General features: G+C 39.2%; 2 long non-coding RNA genes across 2 annotated transcripts in view; one reads left to right on the top strand and one right to left on the bottom strand.

The window, feature by feature from the left end:
- Nucleotides 1-17,115, top strand: part of LOC125083960 (uncharacterized) — a 361,461-nt gene that overhangs the window by 97,599 nt on the left and 246,747 nt on the right. The gene's annotated exons all lie outside the window — the stretch shown is intronic.
- Nucleotides 1,688-8,874, bottom strand: LOC125083961 (uncharacterized). Its single transcript, XR_007122422.1, has 3 exons — nucleotides 8,836-8,874; nucleotides 4,144-4,310; nucleotides 1,688-1,721 (listed from the first exon to the last, which is right to left on the bottom strand). It is a non-coding gene; the product is annotated as an uncharacterized LOC125083961 (long non-coding RNA).

A 17,115-nucleotide genomic window follows, 5' to 3' on the forward strand; every position in this document is an offset into this window, starting at 1 on the left:
CTTGTCAAATTAAAAAGAGATTCCCACTGAGATTCACCAAGGTTTTTGGGTTGACAAAACTGATCCTGGTTAGAAGTGAATTTGAGCCACTATCTCATTCTATGAACTATCAGATTTAGGCCATCCCTCCAGTTACTTATTTTGGATCTGTTGGTGTTTTGGGTAGTACACCAGAGATTCTTTTTGTTTGATTTTTAAAGATAATTATATCTATATAAAAAAAGAGGTTTCAAGGCTAGAGGGAATTCTGTAAGCATATACACTACTTTGGTTGCCTCAAGGCATTTATTGATTTGTTTTACAATAAAACATTTCACACAGACTGCCTGCTTAAAGGGGGACGATATGTGATTCAAAGATTTCCTTTAAATTTGTTAGGAGGAGACTGAAATTTTATTTTTATTAGCTCTGATAAACAAAATCCAATCTCCCAGACCTTCAGTCCAGCACTTAGAAGAGTAAGTCCCTCTGAAGGGACTTTGAGACAGCTTAATTTCTCCAGTGGGAAGCTTAATGAATGCGCCACCCAGGCATAACCTGGCGTTTCTGTAAGATTGGTAGAAGATCTGGATTCAGAAATATTTCACAACCAGGATTGCAACAGACTTTTAAATAAGAAGAGGAAACAAATGACCTGTCTTGTGACTGCTTCTCCTGCTCTGAAGATAATTTCCCTATAAGGCAGGGGAATAACCGGGTCTTGAAGAAAGATTTGGAATTTGGAAGAGTGTGGGGCCTTTACCTGCAAGGATTTTTCAGAGGACTTTGAAGCTGATTGCTTGGTTTGCATTATCAAAGCAGAAACTTCAGGTTCAGAAAAAAAGCTAGATTCTGTTTGTTTTTTATTCTCCTTGTGTTTTAACAGCAAGTCCTCTTCCTTACTTTCTAAGGAGTTTGTTTACACAGGGATGCAGATCACTACAAAATGAGGCAACTGCAGCAGGGACAAACAAAGTCTAAAAAATATTTGCATTCCGTGGTAAAGCTCAGATGATCCCCGATTTTGGGCAGCCCAGATACGATATTTGTTTTCACGACAATAAGGAGTAGAAAAGAGTGGTGTCCCCCAGAATGAGTTAGAGTATTTTCTAAAAAGGCTGCTCTTCAGAGTAGAGCAAAGGAAGCTCCAGTTGATTTTAGAAGGAGGGTAAGTTAAGGGAGGGCTGAAACTGAAGCACAGATGAGGCATGGCAAGAGCTAGTTCTTTTTACTGAAGTGTAATTAACATACGATGTGATAGTAGTTTCAGGTGTGCAACAGAATGATTTGGCAGTTCTATACACCGTGCAGTGCTCATTGTGAAAACTGTACTCTTCGCTCCTTTTATCTATTTTCCCCATTCCCCCACCCACCTTCCTTCTGGCAGCCACCAGTTTGTTCTCTGTTTAAGAGTCTGTTTTGTTTTGTTTTGTTTTTGGTCTGTCTTTTCTCTCTCTTCCTTCCTTTTTTCTTTCTCCTTTTCCTTTCTCATTTCTCCTTTTCCCTTTCTCTTGTCTTCTCTTCCCATCTTTTCTTTCTTCCACATATGAGTGAAATCCTATGGTATTTGTCTTTCTCTGACTTATTTCAGAGAAATTATTATTTCTCTGTAGCTCCATCCATGTTGTTGCAAATGGCAAGATTTCATTCTCTTTTATGGCTGAAAAATACTCCGTTGTGTGTGTGTGTATGTGTGTGTATCTATTCAGCTTATTCTTTGTCCATTTATCTTATAAAGGGCTCTGGGAAAACAAAACAGCAACATGCGAACAATGAAACTGGACCACTTTCTCACACCATACACAAAAACAAACTCAAAGTGGATTAAAGACCTAAATGTGAGACCTGAAACCATAAAAATCCTCGGAGAAAATGTAGGCAGTAATTTCTTTGATATTGACTGTAGAAACATTTTTCTAGATATGTCTCCTCAGGCAAGTAAACAAAAGCAAAATTAAACCATTGAGTTGACAACCAAACAGAAAGCTTTTGCTCAGCAAAAGAAACAATCAACAAAATGAGAAGGCAACCTACTAAATGGAAGAGATATCTGCAAAAGATATAACTGATAAGTATTTAAAATATATGAAACTCAACACCCTCCTCCTTCCCCCTTAATAATCCAATTAAAAGTGGGCAGAGAACATGGACAGTCATTTCTCCAAAGAAGACCCTTAGATGCCCAAGAGACGCATGAAAAGATGCTCAACATTACTAATCATCAGGGAAATGCAAACCCAAACCACAATGAGATATATTACTTTGTATCTGTCAGAATGGTGACAATCAAAAAGACAAGAAATAATAAGTGTTGGTGAGGATATGGAGAAAAAGGAACCTTCATGCTTGTTGCTAGAATGCAAACTGTTGAAGCTACTGTGGACAGCAGGATGGAAATTCCTCAGAAAGTTAAAAATAAAGATGTTTTTTAAGTGCAGTTATACTGCTTGGGTTCAAATCTGGGCTTCACCATTTAAGTATGTAACTTTGAGCTTCTTAAGCTCTCCTACTTCAGTTTTCTCATTTGTAAAATGGAATGAATAATAGAACTACCCAACCCATAGGGTTTTAGTGGGCTCGGCAAATGTGTGTTAGCCTGAAAGAGAAGACTCTGAGTAGATGACTTCTCTTATAATTTTATTATTAAATGATTTAGTACTTATGATCTCTATGGTCTGTACTACATATTTTGTGTCCCTGGATGAGTAAGGAGTGGGAGTTACTACCATGTCAACTGAATTAGTGATTTAGTCATTCATTCACTTGTAGTAAGTAGCTACTGTGGGCCTGGTACTATGCTGGGATTGGGAATATAGCAATGGACATAGAAATCAAGTCCATGTCCTCGTGAGGCTTACTGGGAGGATAATCAACGAACACATTAATAAATATTTCACACACTGCTAAAATCTTTGAGGTAAAAAAGAGAAATGACTGGAGCATTCCACTTTAGATTGGCTAGTCAGGCAGGGCCTCTTTGAGGAAATGTTATATATAAGCCAATATCTGGCTTAGGAGACAATGCAGACGTACAAAGATCTGAGGAAGAGGGGAACGGAACTTCAGATGCAAAGGCTTGAGAACAAGTAGGAGTTTGAAATATTTGAGCAACAGAAAGACCATGACCATGACTGGGGCAGAATGAGCAAGGAGGATGGTAAGGAGAAAGAGTCAGAATACAAACCCTGAAGTTCGCGTGAGAACTTCTGATTTTATCCTATAATGGTCCTAATAAAATGACTGTAGTCCTCTACACAGCTAAATGATGCTGTGGAACTTCCTTAGGAAAGTGAAATGCGTTTGATTGTTTTCTGAGCAGGGGAAATAGTTTTTCATAACTCTTTCTCTCTCGACATACATTTTATGTATAGTCAGTTATAGATAGAGGTTAAGCTTTTGTTCAATAAGTAAAGTGAAACTTTAAGAACATTCCACCTATGACCTTAGCTGTATCAGACAGAACTGAGCTTTAGACTAGTGTTTTGGACCCATGCTTACTTCCGACATGCTCTCCCCTGCCCGCCCCACCCCCCCAACCATTAAGATTCTAATAGGTCCTTGGGTGAGGAGAGAGGAAGTCAGATCATTTATTTTCCTTATCCCTATTAAGAAAAACAATTTGGATTCTCCATACGGTCATCAGCCGAGAAGACGTTGTCCAGTTGTCCTGTAGTTTGTAATACATAAAAAATGTAGAATTTTCAAAGATGAGATTGTGCTATGTTTTTTTTTTTTCCCATACCACATCCAACATCTATCAGGTTAAGCTTCCATGATTTAACGCACTAAGAATCCTTTAAATACTGCACTAAGTTTGATGTTGTACTATTGTATGTCCCTTCACATATCTACAAAAATCAGTCCGATGGAAACAGAACATTGCAGAAGGATCAAAGGGGGTGATAGTTCTTAGGCTAGTGTTAGGAAACCCTCACTCTACACCCAGTTTTGTGTCTATCCCATTAAATAACCTGAGCATGTCATCTGGTCCCTCTGGCTCTGTCCACCACCCCATTCTTCACTCACAGAATGTGAACATTATATCAGCTTATTAGTAAGATTCTTTCCCATGCCAACATTCACCCATAAAATCAGCTTACAGCCAAAGAGGCAGGAAGGGTCCTAGACAATTGTGAGGGAGGAAAAAAAAAAAATCACTCTTACCTGATTCTTCCATTCTTTTCTACCATCGCAAAGGCCCAAAGCCCAGAATGTAGTACTTCTTACATCATCCAATGAATGGAACAGTATTCTAGAGAGCAGTGAGCTTTTCTGGGCCCTTAAACACATATGATGCAGGTGGGAACCTTATTCTCTCTAAAGAAGCTTGTCTGGAAGAAGTTTCATATATATGGAGGGGTCAGAACTGAGTGCTTTTTGCTTCCAAGTTATGTGTCATCAAACTCCTCAAAACTCCCCAAATTTCTTCCTCCTTCTTCCCACATCACATTTTCTTTCTATCTTATCTCTAACTTTAGCAAACTGCTAATAATGATTGTGGACAAGGTTCAGTTCAGTGGGTATCCAGCCATACTGATGGATGAACATGATGACGTTGTTCACTGTTGAGATGAAAGCTGGTCTGAGAATGTTAGGATGCTGTGTCGAGACCTGGGTCAGCTGGTGTGCATGTCCACCCTTGAAATAAAAATAGGTTTGCCAAAAAACACATTCTTTATGCTACAAGTAAGCCATTTCCTCTTCTTCCACTAGTCACTACACTTCATAATATTGATTACATTTTTCCTAGTCATTTTAAGGTGGTCCCTATTATTCACTTATCTAGCTTTATTGAGATACAACATTGTGAGTTTAAGATTACAACATAGTGACTTTATTATGTATATATTGCAAAATGGTTACCTCATTAAATGATAGTTAACACATCTATCACCTCTGATAGTTAAATTTGTATGTGTGTGATAAGACCTTTTAAAAATCTACTCTCGGGGCGCCTGGGTGGCTCAGTGGGTTGGGCTGCTGCCTTCGGCTCAGGTCATGATCCCAGGTCCTGGGTTCGAGCCCCACATCGGGCTTTCTGCTCAGCAGGGAGTCTGCTTCCTCCTCTCTCTCTGCCTGCCTCTCTGCTTACTTGTGATTTCTCTCTGTCAAATAAATAAATAAAAAATCTTAAAAAAAAATAAAAATTAAAAAAAAAATCTACTCTCAGCAACTTTCAAATTACATATGCCATACAGCATTGTTAACTGTAGTCACAATGCTGTACATTACATCCCCAGAACTTACTTATTTTGTAATTGGAAGTTGGTACTCTTTGACCGTCTTCAGTCATTTTCCCCATCCCTGGCAACCACCCACCTGTTCTTTGTTTCTATGACTTTGTTTTTCTTAGATTCTGTATATAAGTGAGATCATACAGTGCTTTTCTTTTGTCTGACTTATTTCACTTAGCAAAATGACCTCAGGTTTCATTCATGCTGTTGTAAATGGCAGGATTTTTAAGGCTGGATACTATTTAATTGTGTATATATCATAATTTATCCATTCATCTGTCAGTGGACACTTAGGTATTTTCCATGTTTTGGTGTTGGAAATGATGCGGAAATGAATGTAGGGCTATAAATGTCTCTTCAAGATAGAAATTTCATCCTTGTTGGAGATAAATCCAGTAGTGGAATTGCTAGATCATAGGGTAATTCTGGTTTTATTTATTTATTTATTTATTTTGTGGAATCTCCATACTGCTTTGTGAAGGGGATGCACCAATGGACAAATTCAGTTGGTCAATTTTATAGTTAATGTTCCCTTTGTTTCTTGATGTTTAAGATAAGGCCAGGCTACTTTTGTACCGTGGCCCAGATGGTTCAGGAAAGCAAACCTCATAGTAAGGGCATTTACTCAGGACTGCTCTCTTCCTGTTGATTTGTAACTTGCTCAGATGATTCTCATCTTCCTGGTTCTATGTTTGGATGACATTAGAGTCTCCATCCAGTCAGAAAACCTAGTACTGGGCATCTTTTGGTTGTGGAGGAGGATGTCAGGCATATTTGTATGGCAGAGAGACAGATTTCCCAAGTTAAGCATGAAAATAATTCATTGTGTTTTCTAGCTACTCTGCTACATATTGGTATTTATTTATTTTTTATTTTATTTTTTAATTTTTTAAAATAATTTTTTATTTGTTTATTAACATATAATGTATTAATATCTCTAGGGGTACAAGTCTGTGAATTGCCAGGTTTACACACTTCACAGCACTCACAGCACACACACACACCATATATAGCACATACCCTCCCCAATGTCCATAACCCAGCCACCCCCTCCCTGCTCCCCTCCCCCCTATATTGGTGTTTTTAAAAGGAAGGTTTAAGAGAAGAAGAGCTATTATGCTGGGTCACTTTAATCTTAAATTCTTCTATTACTGCATGAAGCATAGGCATGGAAACAACTCTCTAAAACATGAGACAAAGCTCTTTGCCCAGATATAGCTCCGTGAGACCTGGACATTTCTAGTAAAATGAGCATTTTATTATTATCTCCCTATTTACCTGCCATACTTTCCAGCAGTTGACTTGCCCCACTTTAGTATTACCATTATTTCTTTCAACCATTTCACATATCAGAAAAAACATTGTAAAATTTTACAAAACAGTTTCTAAGACAAAGCAGAGGAACTGGAGGATCACTTGAATTTCCTTATGGCCAAAGGCAGGAAGATAACCAGGTAATAAGGAAGCACCAAACAAAACAAACGTAAAGAATTCATTAGCTCTAATATGACTTTCTCTGTTGATGGAAATAAAACCTTAAATAGGTTGAATTTCCTGACTCTAAAATCATCATGAGAATGTTTGTGACATGCCTATAAAAGAGATATCTTTATTTCCAAGAGCTATGATGAGGTATGTAACGGAAATGGGCTAGAACTACTTGTGACATAAAAACACATTTCAAAATCTAGGGTAAAGGGGTGCCTGGGTGGCTCAGTTGGTTAAGTGTCATACTCTTGATTTTGGCTCAGGTCATGATCTCAGGGTCATGAGATTGAGCCCCATGTCAGCGTGGGGGCTGCTTAAGATTCTCTCTCTCCCTCTGCCCCTCCCCCCCAAAAATCTAGGATGGAAGTATCTTTAAGGTAATGTACATATGTTTTATATATGTATGTATTATGTTATAATACAATGTTGCTGAGATGAGTAGAGGGGTAAGGGCAAATGATAGGGTTGATAAGACTGTAAAGAACCTGGTCCACTAGATTAGAGATGCTTTAACTTAAGTTCTGGAGGTAAAGAATGCATTCATTCATCATTCCTTCATTTATTGCAGGTGTTGTGATGTGCTGCCTGAATACTGCCTTTCAGAACTAAGGTCTCAATCCCCCAGTTGCCCTGAGTGTGAGCTGCTGATGTATCACAGTTCAGGGCTTCTGCAGGACTTGTTCTGGCTGAAGGGAGATGCCTTCCTTCAAATTATTTCCTACCTGCTCCCTGGGGACAGCCTGCTTGCAGGGACTGGTCTGTGTGGAACTACAAGGCTGAGCCCTTCTGTGTATCTATTGGGAGCATCTCTGATGGGGCCATTCTATCTCAGCTGCCTCTGGCCCACTCTACTCCTTTTACCAGATTACACGTGTTTTTCCCAAGACCACTCCTGGTAAACTTTCAGAGCACAAATCTCTGTCTCAGGTCTGCTTCCCAGGTACAATGACTTAAGATATGCATCAAGCAATTTTGAGCACCTATCATGTGCTAAGCATGGTTCTAGACATTAGGAATACTGGTGAATAAGACAGAAAAGGTGCTTACCCTCAGAGGGCTTGCCTTCTGGAAGGGGGAGTGGGGCTGAAAATATACAAAAGAAAATGTGGTGATGAAGTTGTCAAAGACATAAAGCAACAGAAAATGTTTGAGATGGTTGCTGGTGTGTGTGTGTGTGTGTGTGCGCGTGCGCGCGCACGCACAGGTTTTTGGAGGAGTCCATTTCTGCTGAGAAGCCTGAGTAATAAGGAGCTCAGAGAACCTAAGAAACGGTGTTCAAAGCAGGTGCAAAAGGTTCCTTTGGTCACCATGCTATGCTTATTGATGAGGATTTGGCTCCTGTCCATCTTCCCATATTTACCCCCTCCTTTCTCCAGATCACAGCCCTCCAGGGTCCTTGGATCACTTTCTAGTCTTTCTCCCCTGCCCATCTTTTCATCCTAAGGAAAACTAAATTAGGTTTATGTATTTTTCCAGTTTTATCGAGAAATAATTAACATATTTCACTGTATAAGTTTAAGGCATACAACGTGATGGTTTGGTTTACATATATTGTAAATGATTTACCACAATAGGTTCAGCTTGCATCCATCTTCTCATATAGGTACAATAAAAGAAAAGAAAGAAGAATAAAGGAAAAGAAATATTCTCTTTGTGGTGAGAAATCTTGGGATTTGCTGTCTTAACTTTCCTATGTATCATACCACAGTGTTAGCTGTAGCCATCATATGGCACATTATATCCCCCGTACTTATTTATCTTATAATTGAAAGTTTGTACCTTTAGACCTGTTTTCTCCAATTTCTCTTCCTCCCACCCTCACCTCTGGTAACTACAAGTCTGATCTCTTTTTTGATGACTTTTTAAAAAAGTGATTCCGTATATAAGTGAGATGGTACAATATTTGTCTGACTCATTTCACTTAGCATAATATCTTCAGAGTCCATCCATGGTGTCACAAATAGTAGGAATTCCTTGTTTTTTATGATTCGATTATCTCACTGTAGATAAATACCATAACTTTTCTATGCATTCATCCATCAGTGGACACTTAGGATGTTTCCATGTCTTGGCAATTGTAAATAATGCTGCTATGAACATTGGGGTGCAGGTATCTTTTTGTTATTTTTGTTACCTTTGAATGTATTCCCAGAGCAGAATAGCTGGATCATATGTTAGTTCTATTTTAATTTTGGGGGGGGAATCCTTGACACTGGTTTCCATGGTGGCTATACCAGTTTTCAATCCCACCAACGGTGCACATCCATGCTGGCATTTCTTATCTCTTCCCTTTTTGGTAATGGCCATTCTAACTGACAAGAGTGATATCTCATTGTGGCTTTAATTTGCATTTTCCTAATAACCAGTGCTGTTGAGCGTCTTTCCGTGTACTTGTTGGTCTTTCATATATCTTCTTTGTAGAAATGTCTATTCCTCTACTTTCTCCATTTTTAAATTGAGTTATTTGGTTTTTTTGATACTGACTTGTATGAATTATAACTCCTTATCAGATACATGGTTTAAAAATATTTTTTTCCCATTCTATAGGTTGTCTTTTCAGCTTATTCATGGTTTCCCTTGCTGTGAAGAAGCTTTTTAGTTTGCTGTAATTCCACTTATTTATTTTTGATTTGGTTTCTTGTGCTTTAGGTGTCATATCCCAAAAATCCTTACCAGACCCACATCCAAGAACTTTGTTTGTATGTATTTTTCTAGGAGTTTCATATGTATTTTTCTAGGAGTTAAGTCTTGCAATTAAATCTTTACTTTGAGTTAATTTTTGTGAGTGGTATAAGATATGGGTCCAGTTTCAGTCTGTAATTTTAAAATTTATTTTTAGTATTTATTTGTTTGTCTAGAGATTATGACCTGAGCTGAAATCAGGAGTCAGATGTTTAACCAACTGAGCCACCTCAATTTATTTTATTGGTATCTTGTAGTTTTCAGTGTAAAGATCTTGTACTTCCCTAGTTAAATTTATTCTTAAATATATTTTTAGTTTTGATGTAATTGTAAATGGGATCAATTTCTTTACTAATTTAACAAAATTTATTGTTAGAAACACTACTAATTTTTAAAAATATTTTTATTACCATATATTATTTTTTCAGGGGTACAGGTCTGTGAATCATCAGTCTTATATAATTCACAGCACTCACCATAGCACATACCCTACCCAATGTCCATCACCCTGCCACCCTATTCCTCTCCCCCCAAACCACAGCAACCCTCAATTTGTTTCCTGAGATTAAGAGTCTTTTATGGTTTGTGTCCCTCTCTGGACCCATCTGGTTTCATTTTTTCCCTTCCTACCTCCCACAACCCCCTGCCCTGCCTCTCAAATGCCTCTTATATCAGAGAGATCATATGATAATTATCTTTTTCTGATTGGCTTATTTCACTTAGCATAGTACCCTCTAGTTCCACCCACGTCGATGCAAATGGCAATATTTTGTTGTTTTTTTTTGATGGCTGCATAGTATTCCATTGTGTGTGTGTGTGTGTGTGTGTGTGTGTGTCTGTATATCACATCTTCTTTATCCATTCATCTGTTGATGGACATCTAGGTTCTTTCCATAGTTTAGCTATTGTGGACATTGCTGCTATAAACATTCTGGTGCACATGTCCCTTTGGATCACTACATTCGTATCTTTTGTGTAAATACCCAGTAACACTACTAATTTTTGTATGTTAATTTTATATTCTTCAACTTTACTGAATCCATTAATTAGATCGAATAGTTTTTTGATTGAATCTTTAGGATTTTCCACATATAAAATCATACCATCTACAAATAGAGACAATTTCCCCCCTTTCCTTTCTAATTCTGGTGGCTTCTGCTGTTTTGATTGCTCTAGCTAGGACTTCCATTACCATGTTTAAAGATTTTTTGTTTGTTTGTTTTATTTGACAGATAGAGATCACAGGTAGGCAGCGAGGCAGGCAGAGAGAGAGAGGAGGAAGCGGGCTCCCTGCCGAGCAGAGAGCCCGATGCAGGGCTCGATCCCAGGACCCTGGAATCATGACCTGAGCTGAAGGCAGAGGCTTTAACCCACTGAGCCTCCCAGGCGCCCCCCATTACCATGTTTAACAGAAGTGGTGAGAGTGGGAATTTTTGGCTTATTCCTGACCTTAGGGGAAAAGCTTTTTATCTTTCACTTTTGAGTATGAAGTTAGTTATGGGCTTATTATGTTTGGTCCTAATTAGATTGAGATATGTTTTATCTATGCCTGATTTATTAAGTGTTTTTATCATGAATAGATGTTGAATTTTGTCAAATGCTTTTTTTTTTTTTTAAAGATCTTATTTATTTATTTGACAGAGAGAGATCACAAGCAGGCAGAGAGGCAGGTAGAGAGAGAGGAGGAAGCAGGCTCCCTGCTGAGCAGAGAGCCCGATGCGGGGCTCGATCCCAGGACCCCGAGATCATGACCTGAGCCGAAGGCAGCGGCTTAACCCACTGAGCCACCCAGGCGCCCCCAAATGCTTTTTCTGTGTCTACTGAAATAATCCCATGGTTCTTTTATTTCATTCTGTTAATGTGATGTATCACATTGATTTGCATATGTTGAACTATCCTTGCATGCCAGGGATGAATCCCACCTGATCATGATGAATAATCCTATTAATGTGCTGTTGAATAAAGTTTGCTACTATTTTATTGAGAATTTTTACATCTGTATTCATAAGAGATGTTGGTCTGTAGTTTTCTTGTCTAGTATTCTTTTCGGTTTTAGTATCAGGATAATGGGGCTTCATAAAATGAGTTTGGGATTATTCCCTCTTTAACTTTCTGGAAGAGTTTGAGAAGGATTGGTGTTAATTCTTCTTTAAATATTTGATAAAATGCCCCAGTGAAGCCTTCTGGTCCTGGGCTTTTCTTTTTAGGAGATTTTTAGTTACTAAATCAGTCTCCTTACTAGCAACTAGTCTATTCAGATTTTTTATTTCTTCTTGACTCAGTCTTGGCAAGTTGCATGTCTGTAAGAGTTTTTCCATTTCTTCCAGGTTGTCCAGTTTGTTGGTGTACAGTTATTTCATTTTCCATTCTTAAGCCAGCTTGTTCTGTCTTCAGAGCATTATGCTTGAAGTTCCACTTGGATGTTTTTCTACCATCTCTATCCCAGTGGCCCATTTACTGCTCACACTATTGCTCAGATGAAACCACTCCCAAGAGGCCTTCTCTGACGAGGTCTTTTGTTTGCCATCACATCACCCATATTACCCCACTTATTTTACTGGTTTTATCAACCATTTACTCTACTAGAACATATGGCCTGGAGGAATAGATACTTCTTACGTCTTCTTAAAAAAATCTAGAAACTATATGCTGAGTTACAGGTACTGTTCTGGGTACTGGGGATAGGGCAATAAAGAAAACAATACAAATCCCTGCCCTTCTAGATCTAATGTTACAATAGGAGAAGACCTGTAATAAAGGAGAAAATGAGAGAAATATATTAGATGGTGATTTGTGCTATGGAAAAAAAAGCAGCAAAGGAGGATGGAGGCTCTGTTGGCAGGGGGTTGCAGTTTTAAGTGGAGTCAGGGACAGCTTCAGTGAGGTGACATTTGAGGGCTGAAGTGAGGGAGGAAGCATGTCAGGAAGCTATCCAGTGAAGAGGGAGCTCTACATGCAAAGGAAAATTGACATAGACCCTTGATAATACATGGTTTAATTTAAGAAAGGCTAATTCTCTTCATCCTTGTTCTCTGTTGTGTGAATCGTGGCTTACAAGATCAGTGGACATTCCAAATGAAAATTCTATTTCCCATGATAGCTTGCTTCACTGTTGAGGATGGAAAATCAGTTCTCTGTTCCAGGACTTGCTGCTGATCACCCTTGCAGGTTGCTCATCCTAGGGTATCTGGAAAAAACTATTTTGTCTTCTTTGTCCCTACTTCTGGAAGACTATTCAAAGGCAGGCCCTCCTAATAGAATTTGTAATGAGATCACCTCAAATAGCACATTCTTTTTAATATTGTAGACTCAGTTGCTGAATATGTAATGTAAAATTCAGTCTTTTTCCTCCTCCCTTCTCAACCACCAAGTATTTTTTTCTTTTTTTAAATATTTTATTTATTTATTTGACAGACAGAGATCACAAGTAGGCAGAGAAGCAGGCAGAGGGAGAGAAGGGGGAGGAAGCAGGCTCCCTGCTGAGCAGAGAGCCCCATGAGGGGCTCGATCCCAGGACCCTGAGATCAGGACCTGAGCCAAAGGCAGAGGCTTAACCCACTGAGCCACCCAGGCACTCCACCACCAAGTATTTCTGAAAGGATCTCATTACTCTTTATTTGATGAATACAAATAAGACAATAAATGATATTCTCAAACTTTATGGGTTTACCTGACTTCCCTATTTCAACCTTCCTTGTCAGTGGCTTAGGGGTGTATTTCCCTCTGATGAAAAAGTCCCAGAGTTTTTCACTGGATGTATTACAGCCAAATTAGTAAAGTAGGTCTGGAAGGTTCTGGAATCCCTGTTATAGGATAAATAGTGGGAGAAATAGGAGGGAGGACCAAGAAAAGACTCCACAGACTTTCTACAAGTAATAGAAGGTCTTACTTGGGATGATACTATAGTTTTTTAAATTTTCTACTGGAATGCAGAATTAGGACAAAAAGTTGAAATCTGTGCCCAGCCATATTTTAGCTCAACAAGAGGACAATCATTCTAAAAGTCATAACATTCCAGTAGTGGAATCATTTGTCTCTGAGGTAATGAGTTTCCCATTGCTGAAAGCATTCAAGCTGAGACCGGATCACTGAAAAGTTCTCAAGCATTCAAATCTACTGGCGATCTGAAGGAGTGTTTCTGCATTAGATGTTGAGTTGAGTAAGATGAACTCGTTAGTGCTAACCTTTTGTGGTTCTATGATATGAGTTCAAGACTATGACTCAGTTTATTTTGGGAGTTAATTTATGACTGGAAACTCGAAGGATAGGGCTAATGGTCTTGCCAGTCTCTCTTTGAGGAAGGACCTCAAGTTACTGAAAGGTGACATGGCAAGATGAATTGAATGGAAGAATGTCCCTTTGATATCTGTCTGAGACAGTGTACCACCCGTCAGCCAGAGACGTGAAGAAAGTGGGGCTCACCAAGCATCAGGGGACCCGAGAGGGCAGTAAGTCTTGAGCAGAGACTTGTGTTCCTGCTGCTTCTGGTTGCTTCATCTTCTTGCGTGACAGGAAGGTGACATCATTTTATGGGAAGACTAGCACCCAGAAAAAGAACAAGATTCCCAACCCTCTGTCTTTTAAAAATGGTGTATTGCCAAAAATTTAATTTTACAGAACCCCGATCTCATCAAGTTTAATTCACAGAAGGATAGAATGGCACAGTGGGAAGACCCTTAGAGGTTTGATCTCAGGACCCCCACCATGGTGGGTTTATTACTGTTCACTCTGCTTCCCCTTCAAGGGGGAGGTGTATACTTCTCTGGGCACCTGAGTTTGGGGCTTGCTTTGGCCACTAGAGCATGAGTACAAGTGGCTGATGGCATATATGGACAGAAGCTTTAAAAACCCAGTTTGTACTTCATTCAACTCTCTTTTCTTTTGGCCTCAACTCTGGCCAGTGGTCCCAGCACTGTTGCTTCATCCCCCCTGGGATGCAGAATGAACATGAGGGAGAGGAGAGCCAGAGCTGACTGTGATGTTCACATTGCAAGAGAGAGGAAAAAGCTTTTGTGGTAAGCCACTGAGATTTGGTGGGTGGGGGGTGGTTACTTGTGAGTATGACACACTGAGAACCTCTTGACTGGCACGAAATAAGTAGCTTTGCGAGAGCTAGGAGATAATGGAAGTCTGTTAATGATCATAATGCTCATACTAATAGTTAACAATAATCGATTCTTTCTGTGTATCAGGCATTATGTTCGGCACCTTCTTCTTCACAGCCACTTGACGGAAACCTGTATTGTCATTTTTTAAAGATTTTATTTATTTGAGAGAGAGCAAGCATGAGTGGGGGGGGTGGGCAGTGGGAGAGGGAGAAGCAGACACCCCGCTGAGCAGAGAGCCCACTGTGGGGCTAGATCCCAGGATCCCAGGACTCTGGGATAATGACCTGAACCTAAAGCAGACGTTTAACTGACTGAGCCACCAGGTGTCCCAGAAACACGTACTATTAGTGAGAAATTGAGACAGAGAGTTTACATAACTTGCCCAAGATTACACAACCGGTGAGTGATGGAGCTTGAATTTGATATTGGTTATGACCCAGGCTGGAATCCAGGCTCTCAAGTGGTTTCCTGAGTTGTCATTCCTCCTCTTCCTCTGATTCTCAAACTTCTCATCTATGAAGTGAGGCTTCGCATCACTTTTTTTCCTCCTCATGATACAGTTTTGAAGAAAAAAACTATATGAAGAAAGGCTCTCTGGTTTTTCCTCTTCTTCCCGGGATAATGGAAGCAGAACTAAAAACAGATCCCAGAAGGTTGCCAGCTGTGGGACTTTTACACTAATAAGTTGCCCTTGATCTCTTTCGACTGCACACAGCCATGGTGTCTCCAGCATGGCTCTGGTAAGATGGAAGGCCAGACTGAGTGCTGCTCAATTATGCCAGGGCTCTGAGAAAAGTAACATGGTCTCAGTGTTTTGGGGATGGTTGGGTCTAAAGGGATCAAAGGAACTTGTCTTCCCTTATGGTGTGAATGGAAACATGAAGCACATAGGGCGAGCTCTCTAGAAAAATCCAACAAACAGCCTAGTTTGGTTGATTCATGAAACAGTAAGTGGATTGGGAAATGTCACAACAAGCCACAAATAGCCACAGAAATGGCTGGGCATAGCTTTTACCCAGCTTGTTTAGATATCAGCTGTTCTTTCTGAAACAGTCTGAAAAATACACCATACTTGGAATTTTTAAAGCCCCAGAGAGACAGTTGAGAGGCTACTGTTTTTTGCCCCTAGCAACCTATGTTTCTTTCCTCACAAAACCGACCTTTTCCTTGTTTTTCTTTGTAGAATTACTCTGTATATATGGAGTTTTATCTACCCACAGTGAAAATGATTTGGTCCCTTCTAAGCAGAAGTTTTTAATGTTTTTATGATTAATCCTATTTTTCTTTGATTTTTTTTGGAAGATAGAATTGCTAGGTTGGGTTCATAGTCAGAAAAATTATCTACCTATCTGAACAGTATGAAATGTGAGTGATGTGTGTGTGAGTGTGCACGCACGCGTGTTGGGGGTAGTGGGAGAGAAAAATGTAAGTATGCCATTCAGTAAGCCTTTGTGATCCTTTTATAGGGGAAGAATTTTCAGCTTTCTCCAAATAGTTATACCAATTGTGGTTGTTCTCTTGCTATTCCTCTTCTGTCCCCTCCTTTCATCCTTCTTTCCCTTTCTCTTTTCTTCTTCTCCTTCCTCTTTGCCTTCTTTTTAGTTCCTTTTTTAAAAAGCAATATAATGCAAAATTTACTCATCTTAACCATTTTTAAGTGTACAGTTCAGTGACATTAATTGTATTCACACCATTGTGCGACTGTCATCAGCACTTGTCTCCAGAACTATTTTCATCTTGCAAAACTAAATCTCTGTACGGTTAAATGATAAGTCCCTATCCCCCTGCCCCCAGATCTGGGCAATCATCATTCTACCTTCTGTCTCTATGAATTTGATGACTGTAGGATGTGCAATCATATAGTATCTGTCCTTTTGGGAATGGTTTACTTCACTTAGTGGGATGTCCTCATGGTGCATCCATGTTATAGCATGTATCAGAACTTCCTTCCTTATATACACTAACAAAAAGACAGAAGAAAGAGAAATTACGGAGTCAATCCCATTTACAATTGCATCCAAAACCATAAGATCCTGGGAATAAACCTAACCAAAAAGACAAAGAATCTGTATTCAGAAAATTCTAGAATACTCATGAAAGAAATTGAGGAAGACACAAAAAAATGGAAAAATGTTCCATGCTCATGGATTGGAAGAACAAATATTGTGAAAATGTCTATGCTACCTAGACCAAGCTACACATTTAATGCAATCCCTATCAAAATACCAGCAACTTTTTTCAAAGAAACGGAACAAATAATTCAAAAATTTGTATGGAAGCAGAAAAGACCCTGAATATCCAGAGGAATGTTGAAAAAGAAAACCACAGCTGGTGGCATCATAATTCCTGACTTCAAGCTCTATTACAAAGCTGTGATCATCAAGACAGTGTGGTACTGGCACAAAAACAGACACACAGATCAATCAAACAGAATAGGGAACCCAGAAATGGACCCTCAACTCTATGGTCAACTAATCCTTGACAAAGCAGGAAAGAATGTCCAATGGAAAAATATGGTCCCTTCAACAATGTTGGAAAAATTGGACAGCCACATGCAGAAAAATGAAACTGGACCATTTCCTTAAACACACACAAAAATTGACTCAAAATAGATGAAAGACCTC

This window comes from Lutra lutra, chromosome 13 (genome assembly GCF_902655055.1).
Source record: "Lutra lutra chromosome 13, mLutLut1.2, whole genome shotgun sequence".
Taxonomy (NCBI): Eukaryota; Metazoa; Chordata; class Mammalia; order Carnivora; family Mustelidae; genus Lutra; species Lutra lutra.